Raw genomic sequence first — 6,372 nt, 5'->3', positions numbered from 1 at the left:
TCCATATCAGCAACATCGGCAGGTTTCTAGTGCAGGAAGTAATAAATTCAGCCCTCGTGTTTGCACTACAGGTTGCTTTCATGAGTATTTCTGTTTTTGTGGTGGGGGAATTTTTCCTCGTTCCAACGATGTAAACAAAAACATTAATTGTGCTTTCCGCAATGACTAGTAATCATTTTGTCCTACTGTTCATTTACAGAACAGGAAAGGTTTTGTTTGGTTATGATTGTTTTGCAAGAAATGCTTCAATCACAGTGGGGTAGTCTTGATTAAAATGTTATATGAGAACTGTGGCACCATGTGTGACCAGATATTGGCATGTAGTCGTCGCCAGACTGTCATCAAAAGTGTGAAGTTTGGGACAGACTGGACAAAATACATTTTTAGAGATGAAAATCTTATGTCCAGTGATAAATGATCAAAATTCCACCACAAACATGGCTTTGACGAAGATGTCCCTTTCTGAAGTAACCCCAAAAAGTTCCTGAAGTAACCAAATGGAATTTAACCAGTGACCTCTCACTTTGCAGGCGAATGTGTAAACCAGCGATGCCTGGAAAACACTAAAACTGTGCCAAAATGTCATTTTACATTCAAAATGGCGGACTTCCAGACTTCCTCTTTGGATTGGGTTCACTGAATCTGTGTGTAATAAATGTCATACACGTATTTCAAGCTGTAAATAAGTTGTTAGAAGTTCATTAAAATTTCTTAAGTGGTGCTGTAGATCCATTTCCGCAGTGCCAGTCACTTTTTTAAAAAAAGTACATTTTGACCTGATGTGAAGAATGCAAAAAAATGTCATTAGTTTGGAAGCATGTTTGGTATATGATATACGTGCCTGACTAACAATAATTTATTATTACTATTACTACTGTTGTTGTTGTTGTACAATGGAGCCTTTCCCCTGTGAATGACCAGCTCCCAGCTAAAATGTGTATTTTGTGCCATTTATAAGGTCAGTGCTTTATCATACCTTAAACTGTGCAGGGTAAAAGCCTCAGTTGCTGGGAAAAGCACAGGTGTATTAGAGTTTTTCTGAATTGCTAAAACACTAAACCCCATTGTAAAAACTAAACTGTCAACTATGAAAACTCTTTCATCAAATCAGTCCCACTGTTGCCAAAATCTTAAACACTATTCAAAGCTCAGTCTCCCATTTAGCAAAACTCTAAACACAAAACACACTTAGCAGTGTGGTGCACCTGTTGTCGTGTGAAGGCTGTGTGCAGTAGTGATGTCTCCTGTGTGTCGAAGCTTTGAAGCGTGTGTCGGGTAATCTCGTGGTAGTTTTGTAAAGCGCGTATCGAGGCTTGCTTTGATTACGTATGCAGGAACTGGCTCGCCGGTTTGCACCAGATTCTAAATAAATTGGGCAGCAAAACACAGCTGATTCCCCGTCACATTGTGTTGTGGAATTGGATTACGTCCCAGTTACATACTTACTTGAACATTTCTCCTTCGATGGAACCAGCAAGGAAGAGAATATTTGTCTGACAACATTTAATCTCATCTCTCCTAATAAAGTATGCACACAGTAATAAATATCACAAATGATAAGTACCATAATATAAATCAACAACACCACAGATCTTATAATCTGATTTCTGTCTTTTAGTTTATTACAGTTTTTTCTGAATGCCTAAGCACATTTTTTGTAACTATTGGCTAATTTTGCAAAACTCTTCACACAAATAAGAAAACCTGTCACCCAATAATCAAAACATTGTAGTTCTCTTGCAAAAGCAAACACAGCTAGATTAACTCTTCACACCTTCGTAAAAATGGTGTTTCCGTATCAAACAGTACACACAAGCCATCATCTACTAAGCACACAATGCGCCAACTGCACACTGATGGTATGAATACAAAACACATCTGGCTTTTGCTTTCTCTGTGCACAAGGTAGGCTATGTCAGTTTGAGCTCATACTTCTGTCATAGATCCATAAGCATAGAGGGATCCAAACTTCAAGTACTGGTGTACTTGAAACACATCAAAACAAACACAAGTGTTCATTTCCAAGTATAGGATTATTTGCAATCGCCATAATGACTATATGGGTTACTTGGTCTGCAGTGAACATGCTTCCTCTGCCCCCAGCATCTGGTCATCTAGCAATTCTGTAAAGTAACAATTTCAGTATTTTTACATCAATGGTATTGGTGTGTTTCTCATTGGCATATGGCAGTGCTACAAATCTTTGTGCGAAGTGACTGTACTAACCGATTCTCATTTCAAGATGTCCTTATGATGCTTGCTACAGTGTAGCGGCTCGAGTTAGGCTGGACCCGTTGGCCAGCTACCCTCAGGGTCATTCCACGGTTGATTACATGGTTGATTACATGGTCCACTATTGTCATCAGCAATTCTATTTCTTACTCTTCCTACCCTTCCTCTCCCCCCTCCTCATCTTCCTCTCCCCCCTCCTCGTCTTCCTCTTGCTCCTCCTTGTCCTTGTCGTCCTCTTCATCCTACTTCTTCACCTCCACGTCCTCTTCCTCGGCCTCCTCTACTTCTCACTCTTTCTGCTCCCTCCATTGTACTCCGCACACACAGCTTACCTGTATTATAGTGCTTAGGCTGATTGCAAAGTGAACTAATTATCTAAAAAAGTTTTCACATGTGAAAGTGTGCCAGACAGTTGGCAAATTAGTGTTAATGATAGCCATACATGTGTATACTTTTGCTAGGAGTGTGTTGGAAATTTGGTAATTGAGTGTTGTGCAGTGAATTGTGCCTACCGTTTTGCGAAGTGTGTGTTACAAAATTGCAAACTGAGTGCAAAGCAGTTTATGTGCTTTTAGTTTTGCAAACTCAGTGAGTGGTTTTGCTATAAGTCTGAATAGTTTTAGAGATTGTGCTACAGGAATCACAGTTAGGGTTTAAGCATTCAGAAAAAACTGTAAGTTTAGAGGTTTACACATCACATCATTATAATCATTGAGCCTGTCTGACTTTAATCGTCCACTTGATGGCGCAGTAGAGCCAATGAATCGTCACAATGCTTCGAACCATGAGTCGACCAGTTGGATGGAAAGCTTCAGTTCATCACAAGGCTTCATCTCACCATCACTAATGAAAGCTCTTATAATTTGGCTGCTATTAGAGACCATTGATTTAGTCTCTCTTTGGTTACTACGTGGATCTTTTTTCAGACAAATTAATGAAAAAAAATATAATAAATGGAAAAACAGAGTACAAATGTGGACAGTTAACTGGATATTACAGCGCGATTTCAGTGCATAAATACATAAATACAGGTCTGAGACGTAAGTGGTGCAATATTGATAGAGCTCACATGACTCCGTCCTGTTCGTATCCCAGAAATCCACCAGGATTTTAGTGCCTCATATACTGCACAGGTCATTGGCACACCTGAGATTCAGGACGACATGCTAAGCAGTGCTGTGTCACCATCAATAATACACCATATTAATGCAAGGTACAATTACAGCTGGGCTCCGCCACATTTTATTTTAACAGAGGAAATAAAATATGCAGAGCTAGCTGAGTTGGTTGAAATTCAGTTGCTACTTTAAGAGAATTTCATACAAGAATAATTGAAGATAAAATAGGTTATTAAAGCTGTCATCATTGCTTCAGTGCCATATTCTCTCTGCTGTAACTCCGATTTGAAGAGGGCTTGTTTAGGCAACAACTCAGAGCACTATACGATCACTGCCGGTCACTTAGGTGATTTGTTATAAATGTGAAAACAGCTATGCAGGTTTAATGCAAGGAAGTCTTTACTCAGTGTTTGGCATGGGTCCTAAATGAAGGAGGGGTAGTCTGTCAGTCACTGCATTCCTCACCTGCATGGGAAACTTCCCAAACTGGAAGTTATCAGAAACATTGGAGACAATACTGAATCCACCAGAGACAGCTGGGACAGGTCCTAGTCATTACCATACAGAAAAGAACGGATTTATTTCAGTTCAGTTCAAATCAATAAGGTGAAGAAAAAACAGAGACTGCATCTTATGTGTTTTCTATTCTATTCTAGTAGTTTTAGAATCCAATAACTACACAAACAATCATGGCAGTGAGGTGTGGAGGGCCAGGAGTGACAAAATGAATGAATTAAATATGCCATTAATTATTGAATTAAATGTTTCATTATTTAATTAAATGCCCATTCACTTCACTAGTGTTTGTAGTTGTTGTTGAGAAATGCCCACTGAAAGAATGGCCACCAGGGCAAGTGCCTGTAATCGGATTACAGTAACACGTTACTTGTAACGCATTACTGCCCATCTCTGTTGAGAACAAATAATGTAAATGAATAATAGTGTTCAAATTGTTCGTTAAAACTCTGCATATCTCAGAAAAACTAAAAAAAAATCAGCTTTCTTCACTCACTTCTTTACAATGCAGCCATTACAGTCTTCTTTGATTGGTCGCTGCAGGATTGCCATTCTTCTCATGTTTAGTTTTTTTTCCTATCAGTGCTTTAATTCTATGAAATAAATTTTTCAAAGTCACTTTTTGCTTTCACTAGCTTGTTTTTAGTGTCCCACTTTTGGATCTTCTGAACTCACTCTGATTAAAGTTGTCATTGTACTAATGTTATTCATGTGCAGCTGACTTCACAGCTGTGTGTGGGTTTTTTTTGCTTTTTTGCAACTTTTTGTGATATCTAAATGTTTAACCTGTTCAATAACATTATTACTATTCAGTGATTATTATATATGATTATCACTTGGCTACGTGAACATACATAAATCTGTTCAATCTCAGCGACACAAGCATGTCTTCATGCGCACACACAGTTTCTACTCCCATTCATTCAGGTTTATATTTACACCTTTTACAGGACGAATGGACAGCCATCACTTTAAGGAAAAACAAAGAGAGAGAGAGAGAGATTATAAGTTCAGGGCAGGTCAGTTTTTATAGAAATGCATAGATGTGTGTTGTACTTCCATCTGGCTTATTACTTTCTAATGCAGGGGAAAGACATTGGCAAAGAAACACCTACTACATAAATAGTTTGATTTGAAGTTGCTCTTTTGAGTCCTCTCTATTGACTCTGACATCCTGCTGTTAACAGTTTCATGGTATTGCTTTGTTTGCTTTAAACAAACCTCACAGGGTGGTAGAATATGTCTGCGGTGCAGAGGTCCTTGGATCGCCTCTCTGTTGTCTTTGTTGACAGCAATGAAGGTGGTGAAAGAACTGCTCACTCCTGATTGGACACTGAGCTGCACCACCTTCTCCTTCACTCCTCCATCTTGCTGTCCTCTGAGCTCTCTCTCCTTTATCTCCAGGGAACGAATCAGAGTGCAAGCACCCAACCTGTGGACTGTTAATCTGCAGACAAGGAAGAAAACATTTACAGTTCTAATGTTTCCTATTTTTGCTACATTTGTGCATCACTGACTTTTCTGTTTTTCTGTACTGAGGGTGCATTCTTTTTATATTAGAATTAGTAGAGTTACAGAGGGTATATAGAGTGTGAACATAAAATAAGAGCTTGATTAGGCTGTAGAAACGGATGAAAATCCAGTAAAGTGAAGAGTGTGTGTGTGTGTGTGTGTGTGTGTGTGTGTGTCTGGCAGGAAGTGAAGCAGGAAGTCTGAATATAGCTTGTGAGCTTGTGAGAGACGTTTCAAAAGGAAAACAGAGGAATTAGAGAGTGAAAGTGCTAAGAAATAGTAATGAAAATGATATTAAATAAATGTCTTAGTGTGTTAATACAGGTGCCCATGGACTTGGCTCAACCTCAGATGAGTACAGCGGCAAAATGATAGATTAACATAATTGGAACGACAAACAGGCCAGGCTTTGGCTGAAATTTTACAGCTTCACCTCTCATCCTGCCCTTATCCTGAGAAGAAGCTTAAAGGACAGTCAATCTCCTGATGAAGACAGAAAACAGACAGAACAACACCGTAGATTTGAAGAATTAACAGCAGGCAGAAGACAGTACAACTGACCTAAAACACTGAAGGGTCCAGCAGCATGTATGTTAATGGAACATGTGCTCTGAATTACAAGCTGGAAAGAGTACCAGTGACATGACTGTGTGAAAGCACTGCATTGGACTGTCTGAGTTCATATTTGCCATGCTGGGAGTTAACCGCCAAGAAAAGACTGAAAAGATGAAGAGAGAATGAACAGAGAAGAAGAAACGGCTGATTTGGGCCTGTGTTTGATTTGGGAGGCCACACAGGAAGCTGTGAGAAGAGGGGACGAGGACCGGTGAGAGGTGAAGGCTGGACGTGTTCAAGTGAAAGTATAGGAAAATTGGGTTGAAAATTGAGGCTGAACTTGTGGGGTTTAGAAATGTCCAGAGCATCGCAACAGAAAGGTGAATTTAAAAAAAAGAGAGAGAGCGGGATGAAGAAATAAATAAACTAATAATACATA

The sequence above is a fragment of the Aulonocara sp. 'chitande type north' Nkhata Bay genome, linkage group LG12, assembly GCF_057382095.1.
Source record: "Aulonocara sp. 'chitande type north' Nkhata Bay isolate Kocher_YH1m ecotype deep benthic linkage group LG12, A_spYH_male_GT1.1, whole genome shotgun sequence".
NCBI classification, from domain to species: domain Eukaryota; kingdom Metazoa; phylum Chordata; class Actinopteri; order Cichliformes; family Cichlidae; genus Aulonocara; species Aulonocara sp. 'chitande type north' Nkhata Bay.
Note: the sequence above shows the minus strand (reverse complement) of the source record.